The 19,406-nt window shown below is 38.2% G+C and overlaps 1 long non-coding RNA gene across 10 annotated transcripts in view; it reads left to right on the top strand.

Moving 5' to 3' along the window:
• Positions 1–16,769, top strand: part of LOC110598018 (uncharacterized) — a 153,938-nt gene extending 137,169 nt beyond the window's left edge. For 4 of the 10 annotated variants that reach the window (XR_013438095.1, XR_013438098.1, XR_013438096.1 and 1 more), the window contains 4 exons: positions 13,206–13,256; positions 13,385–13,560; positions 14,589–15,501; positions 15,604–16,769. This is a non-coding gene — a long non-coding RNA (uncharacterized LOC110598018). Of the gene's footprint in view, positions 1–13,205; positions 13,257–13,355; positions 13,561–14,588; positions 15,502–15,603 lie in introns of all 10 variants that reach the window. The other 6 variants (XR_013438103.1, XR_013438102.1, XR_013438097.1 and 3 more) reach the window with 5 other exon arrangements.
• The last annotated feature ends 2,637 nt before the right edge of the window (positions 16,770–19,406 follow it).

The raw sequence follows: 19,406 nt of genomic DNA, 5'->3' as shown, positions 1-19,406 counted from the left end.
CAATCTTACTCATTACTAGATTCCCAAAGAAACTTGCTTATATCATATTTTATTATCCTCTTTTGTGTGCTTCTCTGATTTTTCTGCCAAACTGTGAGTTCCTCCAGGGTAGAATGTGTCTTATTTATCTTAGTAACCTAGCACTGGGAACATAGTCTGACCTGAATTTATTTCACCTAATATTTATTGAGTGCTTCCTGCACTGACAAAGCAAGTTGGGACAATTCCCATCCTCTGATGCTAACTAAAAAATCATGAGCTGTTTCACAGGTGACCTAAATATGTTTCCATACTCTCTGAAACAATGTAGATGGATTGCTCAATATGGCTCAATATAAGGAAGGTTGGCCAGTAAAGAGGCTGAATCACAGACTGTTTCCACGGAATTCTTTTCTCCCTCATAGCGTTTCCCAGATTTGAAAAGCTCTAAAGGAAGCTTTTCTTGTATGTTGTCATTTATTTCAAGTGTCTTCTTTTATTTATGTAGCATCTGTCATACCAAAGAACTTTGTAAAATTATATTTGGCATGTGGATGCTTTACTTTATCCAACAACATAGCATATGCTCCTAATAAGTAAAACAGAGTAACTATCCCAGGAGACCTTGGTGTATTCCAGCAGACCTAAGAGTAGAGTCAGGAAGAAAAAAACTAGCTTTCTCCTTAATAGCCTGACATGCACAGGACATTTAAGAACTAAATTACTATATTTAATTGTCATTGAAAGGACCTATTTGAATGGAGGTCACAGAAATGTGCAGATCTGATCTTGGACTTCCAGAGCTTTTAATCATTCATTCATCACAAAATGTCATATTATACACATTTAGAGCCATAAAAGTACTGCAAATGTGAAAACTTTGCACAAACGGAGTTTCAAAATGTGTTGAGCAACAGAAACACCACTTTTGATACAGAAAGTGAAAACAGTATTTAGAAAGTTGCTTTGCGTAAAATTGTTTCTGGTTGTACATTAGCCAATCCAACAAAGTTAATGTCTTGAGGGGAAGAGGGGACAAATCTTGAGGAAGGAATATTATTATTTTGTAAGGCATCTTGCTGAAGAGATGCCTCTACAGTATTTTTAGGCAAAAAGTAGTGGGCCACTTCAACAAGCCCAGAAAGTTTAAGGATTATGAGGACTTTGGTTTCTCAAATTCTGCCACCTACATTTCCTTAGTCCATGTCTTAGGGTCCAGTTTTTTCCCTATCAAGGCCTTGATTTGACTATGAGATCTAATAGGGCTTCCCTTCTCTGCAATTTGACTCTCATAAGCAGGTCCTGGGCCTAATCTGCTTTCTTCTTAGTAGTCAAGGGTCCCTGAGTGCTGTTGGAGAGGGCTTTTTATTGGGATATTATGCTCTGAATTAATGGTTGGTTAGGTTAAGCGTGCAAACTCCACAACCCTTATAATTACCATTGGTACCCCATCTCTCTAGTGTTGGTGAGTTTGTGGATGACAATATCCCATCCCTTTTCCCCTCTGGTGAGTTTCCTTGTAATTTTTGAGGCAGCAGCATGTCCCTCCTTTAATGATGTTCATCCCTGGGTAGCTTAAGAGTTCATTTTCCAGAAACATCTGCTATAACTTAATAATTAAAATAATTTTACCTCAAAGTCAAGACAAAATAGCAACAAATACAGAAGCCAGAATTCCTAGATGTATATGTCAATTTGCTTGTATTTTACAAACTGAATAATACTAGTAATGACTAAAGAAATTCCATGTAGATTCCAGTGTGCAACAAAGTTGAAGAACATCTTAATCCAGCGCTACTGTTAAAAAATATTATGTTGTTCTGCCATCGTCATAGTGATTTTCACTTATTTTTTAAAATAATATTCCTCTCTATTTTAGTTTGTCATTTTTCCTCTCATTTTTATTATACTAGAACTGTCTTTGCCAATATTCTTTTGGGTAAAGTAGGAAGGGATATAATAAACTCATATGTAGCATTACATCAAGTATGAAGGGGCCAGGAAAAATGATTTTTGCCTCATTGGGCCATCTCTTCCCTTATCTTCCTGTCCTTAAATAAGAGAATAGGCTTGCTATTTCAATTAGAAGACCAGAATTTCAGGCCAAGTTTTGTCATTTATTGCTTCTGTTTGTCTCAACAATTACTCTCTAAGCCTCCTGTTCCTCGTGTAGGGACAATCAGAAAATATACTTGCTGTCATCCCAACACTGCTCGCCCATTCTTCTCTAGTCACACCAGGCCATATTCTCTTCCTCTGACACAATTCAGTGTTGGTTTTCCTCTACCTGAAATACTCTTCCTGACACTCTTCAGTTGTCTGGCTTCTTATTCATCGGCCTCATCTCAAATGTGGCCTTCACTGTTGTACCTAAAGAAGATCACCTCGTAAACTTCATTTTCCTGGCACACTGCTTTCTTCAGAGTGCAAATTACAATCTATAATCATTTTATGTGTGTATATAAAATTTGTTTTCTGTACATTCAACTAGATTTAGGCCTTTTAACTGCAGTGCCATGCCAGTTCACGGTGTGACATAAAATAGACTCTTAATAAAAACGTTTGTTAAACATCTGAATTTACTTCATTGAGCTGGAACCTATTAACAATGTAGTATATGTGAAAAACATCTTCATTATATTTCTATCTGTACTACACTTTAGATGCAAATAATGTTTCATAATGATAATGATCAAAGTGTTCCTTAGGTCAGTGATTTGATGTGATGTCAAAATAATAACAGCTTTATGAATTTTGAAATTTTTATTATATGTTTCAAATATTCACGCTCATTATTCTTGCAATATTTTTCTTGAAACGTGTCAGATACATTATCTAGTAAACTAATTATATGCAAAATTTGAACTAGGGAAGATTGGCAAAATTTGTGAGCTCAACATGTATAAATGATTATATATAAGTAAAGAATAGCTTTCTGCTCTGTCCATCAGCCAAATTTTTTAAGTTCCTTTGATGTTGGAATTGAGGAAGAAAAGCAGAATAGAACTGAAACAAATGCACTTCTAGAATGCCAATCACAGAAGTGCCCATCAGCATTGAGCCCTGTCCTAATATAGCATTCGATATGCCTGAGAATGAGCAGCTACCACTGTCAGATTATTTGTATCCATAATCAGAAAAATGTGAGGCATAAAGTTCAGGTGCAGATTGACATTCTCCAGCCTGCTGAAGGAAGTAGATCATGACCTTTCAAAGCCACAAGTAATCGCTTAAAGTCCATTTTCTTCTCAGCCACCTGGAACATCAAATCAAGAAGCATCGATGAAAGTCTCAGATTTTGAATTGCAAAGTGATACCCAAAACATCTGGCTATTACAGGTAGAGCTGGGGAGAGGGAAAATTAATCAAGCAGTGGACTTTTAAGAGAAAGTTGGCTTGCATCTTTTACACATAAGGGGGAGGAAACTTATATTGAAAACCTTTTTTTTTTTTTTTGCAGAAACAAAATCTTTTGTGACTACAATTCTTTTACTAGTTTTATGATAATGTGTCCTGGAGTAACTACTGAAATACATAGAATGGGAATTCTGATCTCTAAAGCTCTTAGAATTGGGTAGCATCAATTGCAAGTCCATCTCCATGTAACAGTGTGCTTCCTGGCACTCACAGGCACAGGGCCTGCCTCTACTATTTTATTACTCTACTAGCAATTTTCCTAGACTCTATCCCCCCTCAGCTACTTCCATAGGAATAGGAGAGACATGACATAATTTTGGACTCAATAATTGGCTGGAGGCCTTGGAGTTTCATCACTTTCCATTTCACGTGGAGATAAGATAGGAAAGAACATGATTGGCTATTATATTTTGAATACCTGCAGTGTGCCAGGTTCTATTGGATGTATTAATTCATTTCATTCAGCTCTCTCTATAACACTCAATGATTTAAAAAGAAAAAGTGACAAGGAAAAAGACAAATTTCCATTGGGAAGAATGTAAGTGACAAATGTATGTGACAGAGCATGGATGTAAACCCACCTCAAACAGACTCCCAAGGCTCATACTCTCTCCACTGTACTATCCAATTTTCACCTGAAGTCTACTAACCGTCTAATTTCTCATCTGTGTTAAGGCCAGTGCTCAGTAGGGGGAAGGTTGGACCACTGACCTGCAGAGAATGCACCCTGTGTTTGAATTTAAACCTACCTCCTCAGAGAATTTCCTTTCATGGTTTCACAACTGTGCCTGTCGACACTTCTAGCCGAAGTATCAGCATCTTTAGCACCACTGAGCCTCCTTCCACCACTGATGATGATCAGGAGATGAAGGTGGTTACCTCTGGAGACTATATCCTAGAGCTTTATGAAGCAGTAACTCTTTATCAGTAGCTCAGGAGTATATAAATAAATCAATCAAAGAGAATCAAAGAACTTTTTGGTGATTTTAAGTAGTTAGATGAAGGAACATGTTGAAAGCAAATTCCCAGCCTTAAACATCAATCCCATCCTGACCACTCCCCAGATAATATCTCATGAAATAGAGAGAAATCCTTCCTACTGAGTGCTGCCCAAAATTTTATGAGAATAAAGGTGAAAAGACTGCTCTTGTTGGAAGCCATTATTGTAACAGGAAATATAACTCCAAACCTAAAGGGCCAAATACACTTCTGAATCCCTCTGTACCACTCAGCTGTCATTAAAAAATGTTGACTTAGAAATTATTTTCAGAGGATTTATTACCATTTCAATGATTAGTTTCTTGGAGACAGTTTCCTTGTTATACATTTGTTGAATTATCTGTGTCTTCTAACACAGTGACTTTCTAACCAGTGGATACTCGGTACATATTTCTTAGTTAATTAAATCAGACAATATATGTTCTATAAAATAAAATAATTTCTTACTATGCAACCTCTGCAAACATGTGATTTGGTTAAGAGCAGATAGATTATGACCCATCTAGTTACTGGAGATATAAGAACACTGACATTTGAGATAGTAAATTATTTGCATTATAGAAAATTCACATAATCACCAATTCTTCAATCCCCTGAAGTGGTTATTTAATGCTCCACTGCAATTTGATATCCAAATCTTGGAATTTATTTAAAAAGTCAAACCACATTAGAGCCATATCACTCAACATGGTTTTCTGATTAATGAGCTACAAAACAAATGAAGCAAGTTTTCAGTTAATGAGCTACAAATAAACGTATCTGTAAATACTAATTACCACTAATCTCCCAATTAGTTACACTTCAGGTTTATTCTCTTTGTATTTTCATTAATTTATTTCCTTTACCCTAATCAGTTAAGTTTCATCTAAAGATAATTATAAAGATATGATTTCCAGAGGGGAAGTATGGGGAACTCTATAGACCTGCTTCCCTACAAAAGAGCCTTAACTGGTATGATCATTTTAAAAACCTAACAACTATTTAAAGTATTGGTGAATTATATAAGGGCCTATAGCAAACGAAGAAACATTTATTCAAAAACTATATATGGTCAACTAATCTTGACAAGTGTGCCAAGAATATGTGATGGGGAAAGGATTGTGTCTTCAATAGAGGGTGCTTAGAAAATTGTATGACCCTTACAAAAACAAACAAAAAACAAACAAACACACAAACAAAAACAATGAAAACTGAATATCTGCCGGCCAAATATTAGGTAAAAATGTATTAAAGACTTAAGTGTAATATCAGAAAAAAAAGCAATATAAGACAGAAAATAATTTAAATCAGAGCTGAAATCAATGAAATTGAAACAAAAGAAACAATTGAAAAAATTGACAGAACAGAAAGATAGTTCTTTGAAAAAATAAATAAAATTGACAGACCCTTAGCCATGCTAATGAAGAGAAGGAGAGAGAAAATTCAAATCACTAACATACATGATGAAAAAGGAAATATCCCAACAGAGACTACATAAATATAGAAGATAATTAGAAAGGATTTTGAAAACTTGTACTACAATGAAATTGAAAATATTGAAGGCATTGACAAATTTCTAGAGTCATATAATTTGCCCAAATTGGATCAGAATGATATACAGAATTTAAACAGATCAATTTCATGTGACAAAATAGCAGACACCATCAAAAGTCTACAACCAAGAAAAGCCCAGGACTGGATGGATACACAGCTGACTTCTACAAGACCTATAAAGAAGAACTAATATCAATACTACCCAATTTATTTCAGGAAATAGAAAAAGAGGCAGCACTTACAAACTCATTCTATGAGGCCAATATCACTCTGATTCCAATATCAGGCAAAGACACATAAAAAAAAGAAAAGAAAACTTTAGATCAATATCTCTAATGAACATAGATGCAAAAATTCTCAATAAAATTCTGGCAAATTGAATACAAAAACATATCAAAAAGATCGTGCACCACGATCAAGTGGGATTCATCCTAGGGATGCAAGGTTGGTTCAATATAAAGAAATCAATAAATGTAATTCATCACACCAATAGACTTAAAGATAAGAATTATATGATCATCTCAATAGAAATGAGAATGAAAACTGAATTTCCACCAGCCAAATTTTTTGTTTGTTTGTTTTTGTAAGGGTCATACAATTTTCTAAGCATCCTCTATTGAGAAAAAGCATTTGACAAAATACAGAACCCCTTTATGTTCAAAACACTGGAAAAACTAGGGATAACAGGAACATATCTCAACATCATAAAGGCTATCTATGCTAAGCCCCAGACCAACATCATTCTAAATGGAGAAAAATTGAAGTCATTCCCTCTTAAAATTGGAACAAGACAGGGATGCCTTCTTGCACCACTTCTGTTTAACATGGTTCTTGAAAAACGGGCCAGAGCAATTAGAAGAAAGAAATTAAAGGGATACATATAGGAAAAGAAGAACTCAAATTGGCACTATTTGCCAATGATATGATTCTATACCTAGAAGATCCTAAAAGTTCCACCAGAAAACTTCTAGAACTAGTAGATAATATCAGCAAAGTAGCTGATCAAAGGCATTTCTATATATCAGTGACAAATTCTAGAAAGGGGAATGAGGGAAACTACCTCATTTACAGTAGCCTCAAAAAAAAAAAAAAACAAACTTAGGAATCAACTTAGTGAAACAGGTGAAAGATCTATATAATGAAAATTATACAACCCTAAAGAAAGAAATCAAAGAAGACCTTAGAAGATGGAAAGATCTACCTTGCTCTTGGATAGGCAGAATTAATATTATCAAAATGACCATACTTCCAAAAGCACTATATAGATTTAATGCAATTCCAATCAAAACCCCAATGAAATTCCTCATAGAAATAGAAAAAGAATCATGAAATTCATCTGGAAAAACAAGAGACTCAGAATAGCTAAAGCAGTCCTTATCAGCAAGAGTGAAGCAGGTGGCATCACTATACCAGACCTTAATCTGCACTAAAAAGCAACAGTAACAGCACGATATTGGCACCAAAACAGACTGGTACGCCAATAGTACAGAATAGAGGACACAGAGGCTAACCTACAAAATTACAATTATCTTACATTAAACAAAGGTGCCAAAAACGTGCTGGAGAAAAGACAGCTTCTTCAACAAATGGTGCTGGGAAAACTGAAAATCCATATGCAACAAAATGAAATTAAACCCCTATCTCTCACCATGCACAAAACTAAATTCAAAGTGGATCAAGGACTTACAAATACAACCAGAGACCCTATGTCTACTAGAAGAAAAAGTAGGCCCTAATCTCCATCATGTGGAATTAGGCCCCAACTTCCTTAATAAGACTTCTGTGGCACAAGAATTAAAATCAAGAATCAATAAATGGAATGGATTCAAACTAAAAAGTTTCTTCTCAGCAAAAGAAAAATCTGTGAGGTGAATAGAGGGCCTACATCTTGGGAGCAAATCTTTACCCCTCACACATCAGATAGAGCTCTAATCTCTAGGGTATATAAAGAACTCAAAAAGCTAAACACCAAAAAAACAAATAACCCAATCAATAAATGGGCCAAGGACCTAAACAGACACTTCTCAGAAGAAGATATACAATCAATCAACAAATACATGAAAAAAATGTTTATCATCACTAGCAATTAGAGAAATGCAATTCAAAACCACTCTAAGATTTTATCCCACTCCAGTCAGAATGGCAGCCATTATGCATACAAACAACAGTAAGTGTTGGCAAGGATGTGGGGGAAAAGGTACACTCATACATTGCTGGTGGGACTGCAAATTGGTGTAGCCAATATGGAAAGCAGTATGGAGATTTCTTGGAAAATTGGGAATGGAACCACCATTTGACCCAGCTATCCCTCTCCTCGGTCTATACCCAAAAGACTTAAAAACAACATGGTACAGGGACACGGCCACATCAATGTTTATAGCAGCACAATTCACAACAGCTAGACTGTGGAGCCAACCTAGATTCCCTTCAATAGATGAATGGATTAAAAAATGTGGCATAAATACACAATGGAATATTACTTAGCAATAAAAGAATAAAATCATGGCATTTACAGGTAAATGATTGGAATTAGAGAACATAATGCTAAGTGAAGTTAGCCAATCCTAAAAATACAAATGCTGAATGTTTTCTTTGATACACGGAGGCTGATTCATAGTTGGGTAGGGAGAGGGAGCATGGGAGGAATAGACAAACTCTAGATAGGGTAGGGGGGTTGGAGGGGAAGGGATGGGGCATGTGGTTATAAATGTGGTGGAATGTGATGATCATTATTATCCAAAGTACATGTATAAAGACACGAATTGGTGTGAATATACTTTGTATACAACTAGAGATATGAAAAATTGTGTAATAAGAATTGTAATATATCCCATCTAACTCAAATTTATGATATGTCAAGGTCATTGTGCTGTCATGTGTAACTAATTAAAACAAATTTAAAAAAATTAAATAAATAAAATTTAAATTTTTTTTTTTAAAAAATGGAAAAGAAAACTAAAGAAAGATATAATGTGACATGATCATTTCTTAAAATTATATGGATACATGTGTTTGACATGAAAATGTGCCCCCCAAATGTACTGTGAATAAAAATCAAATTGTAAAAAACATTTTTACAACAGTAAATGATAAAACAAAATACACATTTCATTTAAATTTATGCAAAAAAATTGAGCAAAGAATCCAAATACACATTTTTCCTAAGTTATGCTGTAAGTTATTGATGAAGCCAGAATTTGAAATATGAAACTTTGAAGCCTCTCAGTCAGGTGCCCTTTGCTACATAGCTGCAAAACAGCCATGGCTTTATCTTGTGATGGACAGCTTGTGAATTGTCCTCTTTCTGTTGTGCATTGGAGGAATCCTTTCTTTTTTCAATACTAATCCAGATCAGTGAAAATGTTTGTAACTGTTTCAAAGATCAGTCACTATCAAGTAGGAGAAGAAGCAACTAGATTACACAAGGGCGGGAGTGGGGGTGAGTTAAAACCTTTTGGGTGTGACCAAGGTGGCTAGCTTTCTAACAAAATTTGGTGCTTCTTCCCTTACTTAAGTACATAGAGATAGAAATGACAGTCAGTGTGTTCATGTATCAGGTTCCTACTACTGGATGTGCAGGTGGGGATTTTAAGTAGCATGGATCTTTTCTTTACTTTCTCTTTCCCTTTCCACTGGCTGCCAAGCCTTCTAAATCCCCAGGGAATGGTAAAAGCAATAACTATGGAGAGACCTACGTGGAAGGAAGCCACTGACTGTCCAGGGAGGACTCTTACAAGAGCAAGAAATAAACTTGTACTGTGTTAGACCACTGAAAGTTTTGAATTTGATACAGCAGTTCATATCTGAGTTCATATTCTGGGAGACAGAATAAAATATGGGGCAAAAGAAGGGCTGAGGGATGTCAAAAAATACGGGTTGGTGGATATAAAAATTGCAAGACACAGAGTCATCCCAGCTAAACTGGGAAAGGACCTGGAATAAAACAGGTGAGCACTCTCCACACCATGCCCTCCCTAACTCTTTCAGTCAGTACATCAGGTGGCCTCATTCTGCTAAGCACTATTGCTTCTATTTCTCTCCATTTCTGTTTTCATTACCTGAGGCTGGATCTTCATCTTTTGGTGGGTTTACTGCAAGTACTTTCTAACGAGGTGTGTACTTTGTAGCACACAAATGGGATTAGGACCCACATCTCCACACCTCCTCGTCCAGCTTGAACCTTTTCAATTAATTCCCAAAGTGATTACAGTGAAGTCCAGACTTCTTTGCATAACACTCATGGCCCCTTCTGCCATGGCCTCTGTTTCAGCGATCACCTTCCTGCCTTAGATTGTATAACTGCAGTTGTCCTCATCAAATTATTTTGGCATTCTGAGTGGGTCATGCCTCTTGTGTCTCTTAGTTATTGCATAAGATATCCTGCCAACTGAAATGTCCTGCCTTATCCCTTCTCCCTTCTTCCCCACCATGTCTCTCTTTACCAGCAGTAATATTTCCACTCAATTTAGCTGTTGCCCCTTCTAGAAAGGTTTTTCAGACATCCTCAATCCCAATTAGCATCTTATTTTCTGTTTTTTCTTAGTACCCTATTCATACCTCCATCAAAGGATTTTCATATTCCCAAACTATTTCTCTATCAGTTTCTTCTGTTAGATTGATCTTCTGAGTTCAGAAACACCCATTCACCACTGAATCTTGGCATGCTGTAGATACTTGGCACAGAGTAAGTGCTCAGTAGGTTTTTTTCCCTTTTCTTTTCTTCTTCTTTTTTTTTTTAGGGAGGTTTGGTTATTGTTTTTGTTTTTGGTCTGGGTGGATGGTTCAGAATGGATGCCTGTTTGTTACAAGCTTAAGAAAAGGTCATACACAAGACAATTAGCCATGCTGGTTAGCTACTAGAGAAAATAGAATCACTTTCTTTTTTTCTGTAAACTTATTTATGTAATTTTCATCTGTAAATAGTTTTTCACATATGATTTTCCAAAGCGTCTGTGTTGGATATTTAAAAGAATTTGATTGATTAATTAATTACTAATATGTAAGTAGACAAGCCAGTACATCTCCCTCTCATTCTCCAAGCGAGCCAGAACTTGAAAAAACCTGGTTGACTGGTCTTGAGGAATAAAGCACACAGGAGATTAAGACCTTGGCTCTTGAGTCAGAGATGCCAGTGTGGAGTCCTGCCATAACACTTGGTAGCCATGCGGCCTTGGGCAATGAAATACTGTTTCAAATATCTTTAGCAGAGTGTCTGCTACATAATAAGAGTCCAACAGCTGATAGCAATAGGGATTATGTTATTTTTGCTACAAATATTAATATTAATTTTATCATCATCTTGTCCTAATAGTGTTGTCAGACTGTGACTAAGGCATCTTCACCTGGGGGTTTGTACACTACGTGCAGAAAAAGTCACTGAGAAAGACCAGCCCTATGAGGTCATTGGGGAAGACCTAAAGCTCCTCATTGGACGGGCAAGAAAACCCACACTCATCAGGGTTACGAGACCTGCTCCTAGTCACGTAGCTAGCCAGGACAGAGCTGAGACTCAAACCAGAACTTCTGATTCCAAAGCCAGTTCTCTTTCCACTACAGTGCCCAGCCTCTGGGCATTAGCATTTCCATGTCCCACAGGCTTCCACAATTCTAAGATCAAATAGGACTTTAGATTCCAAACAGGCATACAGGGACTGTCTGTTCCCCTCTCTCTATTCATAGGTACTTGGGATTGCGGGCCCATAGGGCATTCTGCCCATGCTTCAGTGCTTTCGGATATGGCTCCCCTCCCCCAGGGACTCCTTCTGCCAAGGGGTCAGATTGGCTCGAACGTAGACTAAAGTTCCTTTCTACAGAGTTGCTTCCACGTCTCCCCCAGGACTAGGCTGGGAATGCCATCTACGCACTGCGCTCCAGAAGCCCAGAGATCCCAGGGATTCTGTGCTTGGTAGATGCCTATCATGGAAACTGAACATGACACTTGAGTGAACATCAGGGTGTGCTAAATCTCTGAAGTAAGATGCTCAGTGCAAACTGTGAAAGCAGATAACATACAGCACTCAGAAAGTCATAGATTGTCCAAGCCTGATAGGAATTGAGGCCTCATCTAGTCTGAACTATGTATTTTGCAGAGGAGGAGATCTGGGCACAGAAATAGGAACAAAATGTCCAGGCCATGGTGGTAGTGGTTGTGGGGTGTCTCCTAGGTCCCATCGTCCTGTCCTTTCCATCATGCTCATCATTCACATCTTTCTGGGGAACTATCATAATTGAAGACCTCCTCTGGAGACCTACTGCTTCAGGCATAGAAACCTGCTTAGAGTAACCACCATGGTTGTGGGAAGCTGGTCTTTACTTAGGCCATTGTTAGTGATCAGGAACACCTTTCAAGGGTGGGATGGCTGGAGACTTTATGTAAAGAGCCTAAAGCCAGGACATCTAGATATGTGATCAGTTCTAGAGCTGTTCTGAGAACAGTGCTCACCACTGTTAGCATATAGAGGAATGTGCTGGAGAGGCAAAATATCATTAGGATCCTGAGTCAATCAAAGGCCAAAACCAGGAGAGGGGTTATCAGTTGCAAGAGATAATTAACTCCTTAGGGGAATTGGAGAATAACTATTGCCCCTGGCTCCTCTAGTGCTCTTAGCCCTCTGCCCCTCTGTAAATGGGTGGGAAATCTTGAAGAGACCATGCTGAGTCAATCAGTTCCTGGAAGCTTTAATGTCTTTGAATCCTATAGAATTGATATCTCAGAACCTCCAGGGGCTCCCTAAACCAGAATTTTTTCCAGGTGGACATACAGGTAGCATATCTAATGTCCTCTGTTCTTAGTCTCTTGTATTCCGGACCTTTACCCCAGTTCTCAATCAACGATGCACAATTCCCTACAATATACACTGCCCTTCCAGCAGGCCAAGGAGATGGGTCCATAGCAGGGGACTGTTCACAGATAATGGAGAACTGAAAGTGGATCAGAAAGGGAAAACACCTGGTAAGCATATTACATTCCACCCCATTTAATGCAGGAAACACTATTTCTTTATCCTTAAGCCTCCATTATCTTCCTTGGTCCCCAGTACATGGAAGAGACTGCATACGCCTCCAGCCAAAGACTTGGTAAATAAATGAATGAAGGAATAAAGTGAGTGCTGGAGTTAATGAGTAAACGAATGAACCATCTAGATGAGAAAACGACTGCTGAAAAACCCAAAGGGAATTGCAAAACTTTGACAACACATACAAAAATCTGGATGAATTCTATGACGGAGAAAGATCACCTCTTTATATAATTTCCTTTTCCATTCTTTCTTCTCCAGAACTCTAAAACAAGAACACTATAAATGAATTATTAAAATAATTCATTTAAGGTAATCTTTAAAATTTAAATGTTTTAATAAAACATTTATAGTAATTTTTGTATGATTTCTTTCATTTCTCTAGCTAGTAGAATCTTTTTTTTTCCTCAGAAACTGTTTTTCATTTGTATTCTCTCAAGGATCCTATATATGGTTACCACCTTGCCTCGTCATCACCAAATTCATTGAGACCTTTGTAAGGAAAGAGGCAAATGGAAATAAGAGAAAAAAGAAGTGAGGAGAGGTGTTCTAGATGCAGACAACCTTGCATTCCTGAGTCCTGGGTCCACCATTTATCAGAGCAGCTTTGCACAAGGTACTTAGCCTCTGGATTATAATGGAACTTACTTGTGGGCATGATTATGAGTAATCACATAAGGAAAGTACTTTGCATCCTTGTTACCATATAGTTAGTGCTCAATTTTTAGTTATCATATTGTATTGCTATACTATTGTATTATATTACAGCATATTGTATAAATCATATCATTTCATATCAATCATATATGATATATGATTTTATATAACAGTATTATACATAGCAGTATTATATAGCCATTATAGATAATATATAGGATATATATTATAATGTAATATATTACAATTTACTACTTATAGCCATTATATATGTGTGTATGTGTATAATTTACATATATGTGTCATATATTACATATGCCATACAGTATATAGCCATCAGTGTATTGACTGTGGCTTTGTTAAACGAGAGTCTGGATGTGTTGACCAAAGTCACATATTCCACATAGCTCTCCTCCAGTCAGCGCCTCTTTTTCTGTCCAGACTCAGACCATTCTTTACTGCTCTCCTCTGTGTACTCTGAAGATAGAATCCGGGGCTCCACTTAGTTTTCCTCTGAAACAAGAAGGTAGCTGAACCATTCTGACCTTCTCAAAGTGTGTCTCCTTCCTTCTCATTCAGGAGAAGTCAACTGAATACAGAGTCCTGATATGAGCCTTGCTTTTAGGGGAGGAAAACCACTTCCCATCTCTTTTGTTCACCTGAATTTCACCCTTTCCCTCCAGCATCCCAAACTCCCCCTCACTCACCTCAACAAGCCAGGTTTTGGAGTTGGTTGGATGGTTACAGTTATTAGAGCTCAAGGGTAAGACCAGAGTTGAATCCCACTGCTCATTTCACTCCCTGCACTGAAGCAGTCAGGTCAGGGCAGTGGTAGGGAAAGGCCAGGGGTTTAGAGTAGCCTTCACTCGTCAGGGAAGACATGATATCAAGTTAGAGAAAACAAAATACTTTGACACATTTAACTATACACTCAATCCTGAGCCATCACTGTTGGTTGATGTCTTCTCCCCTTTTCATCTTCTTTAGGTTCTAGGATCCCTATTTTATAGGGCAAGGCAACATGCTAAAGGAGGATGGAGCCCTTCCCCCAGCCAGAAGGAATGAAGGGTAGTCAGCTTATGTCAAGCATGGAAATTTTATTTTCCTTTCCCCATGATTGCTTTGGGAATGGGAAAGGGACCCAGTTCTGAGCAATAAGATCAAATGGACAGTCTAGTGGTGGGCTCGACTCAGAAGCTTTTTGTTTCCTGCTATAAAGAGAAGCAGCAAGTTCCGTCCTCCATGACTTAGATGCAGTTATGTATGAACGTGGTACCTGGAGCTGCAACAATTATTTTGTGATCATAAGCCCACAGTCCAAAGAGCAAAGGTAGAACAATAATAGAACGTGGAGTTTTTGATGATATTATTGAATTGTTGAGCTAATCTGGAATGATCTACATCTAGACTTTCCATGATTTGTGAGATGATTAAAATTTTCTATTGTTGTAGCCAGTATTTTTATCTTACTTGCAACCAAAGGCATCTTGTGTCATATAAACACTATCCAACTTGTGTTGTAATTTGTCCATTTTCACATTTGTAAGTTCTATTTTTTATTGATTTTTGTATTCCTAGCACTGAGTATAAGACTGGCACTTAGTAAGACTTTAACAATTGATTGAAAAGGTGTTAGATGCAGGATTCAATTTTAGGTTCTGTGAAACTTTGATTGTCTCACTTCAAATTCATTTCTATTACTAGGAAAAAAGAATTATTGAGAAGCACTATGAAAAATGTCCACAATAAAAACATAGAGTGTTACCTGTCATGAATATATAAATAATTACTGGTATAGTGGCTACTGCTGAGAAATGTCTCTTGAAGATTCCCAGAAATTCCTGTCAGTCACATGAAGACCTAAGTCTCTGGTGATCATTCCTTCTGGACCCAAATCAGTGTACGTAGCCATGGAGTATTTAAAGTGATATTGCTCTAGAAAACCTAGGATGTGTGTTTTGTACATTTAGTAAGGATTTCTTTAATATCTTCTACTTACCAGGCACTTGATTAAGCACTGCGGATGAGAAATGAACCACCACACAGCCCCTATCCGTGAAAAGCTTAAGTGCCAATACAAAGCTACTGACCTACATGGAAGTGGTCACAAATCTCATGCCCAGTCCTCTTAGAATAGCATGCTGTTACCACTGAGTTAATTAAGAAAACCGAATTCTTAGGCATTTATCTTTGGCGATGTTCACAAAATGGTGAAATGGAAACTTCCCAGGCTCAGCCTTCCTGAGCCGAGTCTGTTTTAGAAGGTGACTTTCTGCTGTAGTCACACTCAGCCTTCAACATGAACCTCACATCCTCTAGAGGCACTCCTAGCCCAGAGTGTGCCCTCTGCATGGTTCTCCCAGAACAGCTAATCCAAGGGGAAAAGGAGTTTGGGTGAATATTTGGGAAAATTATGGGTAGTGCCTTGCTTCCCTACCAGTCAGCACATACAAAGAAAATACTAATCAGAGCCCATTCTCCTCCTAGCCAACCAGAGGAGGCCAGAGCTCTAGTGCTCAGCACCATTGGTCCCCCAGGCTCAAGAACTATCTCTCAGTTCCACGTGGAATTTAAGTGCACAAAAGCACCAAACTTAGAACAATTTATTTCCTCACTAATCTGCCTTTTGTAGAAATTGCTGGAAACTGTCTTTTCTATCCCTCTCCCCTAACATGAGCCTTCCCACCATCCCTTAAAGACATTTTTCTCTTCTCTCCCATCATTAAGCTTTTAGAGATGTCCTGGCCTTCAGCTAGTTGCTCCAGCTGTATTTTTTCTCCTTGGAGAGGCATGGATACCAGAGCCTTACTGGGAATGAATCCTAGTTCCTCCACTGAACAGCTGTCAGATTCAAGTTATGATCACTCCCTGTGGCTCAGTTTCTACATCTATAAAATGGAAATTTACCACCTTTGCTCTCAGGGTTCCCATCTTGGGCTTCCAGCTTGCATCCCTGACCCCTTCTGAGCTGACCTCCTACAGTCACCCTTCACCACACAGACTCATGTTTGTGGAACCACAAGTGTAACCATCGCTGTATTCAAGACTCATCTGCAAATGGTTTATGCACTTTGTGGAAAAAAAAAGTCTTAAAACTGTGTATGTACTATATGTGCCTTTTTATGTACAGATGTTACACTTCAATAAATAATTTGTTTAAAATCTTTAGTCATGTTAAGCCCACTGAGCCAAACAGGGCTTACTTTTTCAGTCTGCTCTCTTTCCCCCTGTTTAGTCCCAACAGTTGCATATGCTTATTTTAGAAAGACAACAAAAAACAGCAAAAGAGTGAAAATCAAAAAAACACCCGTGCCCTTCCCAGTACTCAGAGATGATCACTAATATTTTAGAAGGTGTCTATATAATTTTTTTTACTATAAAAATGGAATCATATGTTAATAATGTTTTATAACCTTTTTGAGGTAATCTACTCTAGTTCCAAAATATTGTCTTTTAAAAGGTGCATTATATTCCATCAGATGGGTGAAGCACAATTATTTAACTGATCCCTATTGCTAGAGATATACATGGTTTCAGCATTCAGGAATGCTGCTTTCAACAGCTCTGGAACTAAATCATTGCACTGCCCTGGGTTTTTCACTCAATTCAATTTTCAATTATTCACATGGCTCCTTCCAGCCTTATTTAGGCTTCTTGATCTTTGAGGCAATTCAAAATTGCTTTATTATGCACTAGATCTTTCAGACTTTTTCTCTGAAAGATTTACATTTCACTGAAACAAATAATGAATTTGATGCAGGCATTTTCAAGGATAGGATGGGAAAGAATGGAGGCACTTTGGGTGACAAAATTCATTGGCTGGAGTGGGTAGGCACAGAGGACCTCAGGCCCTCAGAGCCCTGACTTGCTGGGGCTGATGCTGCTCAGGAGTCCTGTTGTGACTCACAGTGGTATTTGCTTCCTGAGTGTTATTTGCTGTTTCTGCCTGTGCTAATGACTACAAATTGCTAATGGCTGTGAAAAGCTAATTGTTGTGCAAGGTGTTTCTCTCTGTCCCAATTGCCAGGGGAGCACACAGTCACAGTTAAACAGAGACTCATTAGCGCCTCTGACATAGTCCTCCAGGGGAATCCTCATCATAGTCTGGCAAATAACCAAGCCTCTCCACCTACTCAGAGCCAGGAGTCTTTGTGGCCAGCAACAAAAAGCGGGGGTGGGGTGGGGGGACAAGGATTTAGGAAGCATTTCCCAGGAGGAAACAAAGGAAGTGGATGGTGTGTGTTGACCTTCAGTTGGAGAATGGAAGACTTGAAAGGACTCTTATAGGCAAGTCTCTGAATCATAGCATTGTAGCTATTGCTACACCATCATGGGTGCTTCCTGGCTTTTCTTTTACTTGCTCCCACTTTTCAGAGTAGTACACTGAGGCTCAGAATGAACGCTCTCCCTCCAAATCCTTTTTATTCCAGACACCATATTCCTCCTCCCCCACAGTATTGGGGATTGAACCTGAAGATTTCTACCACTGAGCCACATCTCAGCCCTTTTTTTTAACTTTGAAACAGTATCTCCAGTATCTCACTAAACACTGAGGGGCTCACAAAGTTTCTGATGCTGGCCTTGAACTTCCTTAGCCTCCCCAGTCACTGGAATTACAGGCATGCACCACTACACCCAGCCAGAGACCAGGACATGGAGACTTGTGGACTGTTTGCAGGGCCAGCTGGTGAGTGTGAGTCTTTTAGGAGAGAAAGCATTTGAACACAAGATTTCATTCATTACATTCCATGATTTCCTCATGAAAGGTGGGCTTGTTAAAGAGCAAAGCAATAACACACTCACATAGACTGATCAATGATCACTTCTGCTGGATTCCTGTAAGTACGACGTAATATCCGCTTCGACTGAAATTCCATATTCTAAGCTACCCACGTAAAACTCTATTTCGTAATCTATTATTTCCCTGTCCTTTGACTTGAGTTTAGCAATTTATTTGATAAGGCAAACTTGGACACAGTAATGCATTTTGAATTCACAGTGTGGCAAGTTTTGGAAACCCTTTTCCTATTGCTTTATGCACTCATTACAATTATTCAGCTGGAGATATGCATTTCGGAACCGCCTCCCCGTCCCCAGTTCTTTAAATGTGTCTTTCAACCTATGTGTCCTTTTCCCAAGCACTGCAATCATTTGCTGCTTTGTGCTGGTAATTTTACATGCAAAATTGTGCTGCCAATTCTGTACAACTCTTTTTTTCCAAAAAGAAATTGAATTGACAGCAATAGAAATTAATGGAGAAGCTATGTCTAGAATTGCCATGAGACTGTTAGCTCCAGTTCATCCTATAGGTTCTTTGAGAAAACAAAGCAAAGGGGCCAGTCCTTAGGGAATGGAAGTCTACTAACATAGGGGAGAGAGAAAAAAAACATTGAAAAGCAAAACACTGCCATTTACAGTTGCAGGATAAGTTGCCTGGGCAACGCTGGCTCAGGGGATGAAGAACTGGTCTCACCTGCCATCCTTTCCATCCCTTTCCCCTGCCTCATTAGCTTAACAGAGATAGCAGGTGCCTTTATTGGCTTGGTTATTAACAGGGCAAAGAACTGGCATGAAAGTTAATGTTAAACCCTCAACCAACTCAATCAACTCAATAATGAGATTTGATGTGAGCAAAAAAAAGTATTAACAACAGAGTTCATACTGTGACCAGGTCTTTAGCGAGTGGCAGGTGCTGATTGTGGCTGATAAATTATTCCTGACGTCATTATTCCAAGCAGATTATTTAGTGCAGGGAGAGAGATTGATGCAAATGATGTCATCCAAAAGTTAAGAGAGAAAGCAAAA

The sequence above is a fragment of the Ictidomys tridecemlineatus genome, chromosome 4 (assembly GCF_052094955.1).
Source record: "Ictidomys tridecemlineatus isolate mIctTri1 chromosome 4, mIctTri1.hap1, whole genome shotgun sequence".
Classification (NCBI taxonomy): Eukaryota; Metazoa; Chordata; class Mammalia; order Rodentia; family Sciuridae; genus Ictidomys; species Ictidomys tridecemlineatus.
Note: the sequence above shows the minus strand (reverse complement) of the source record. Positions and strands in the feature narration are given on the sequence as shown.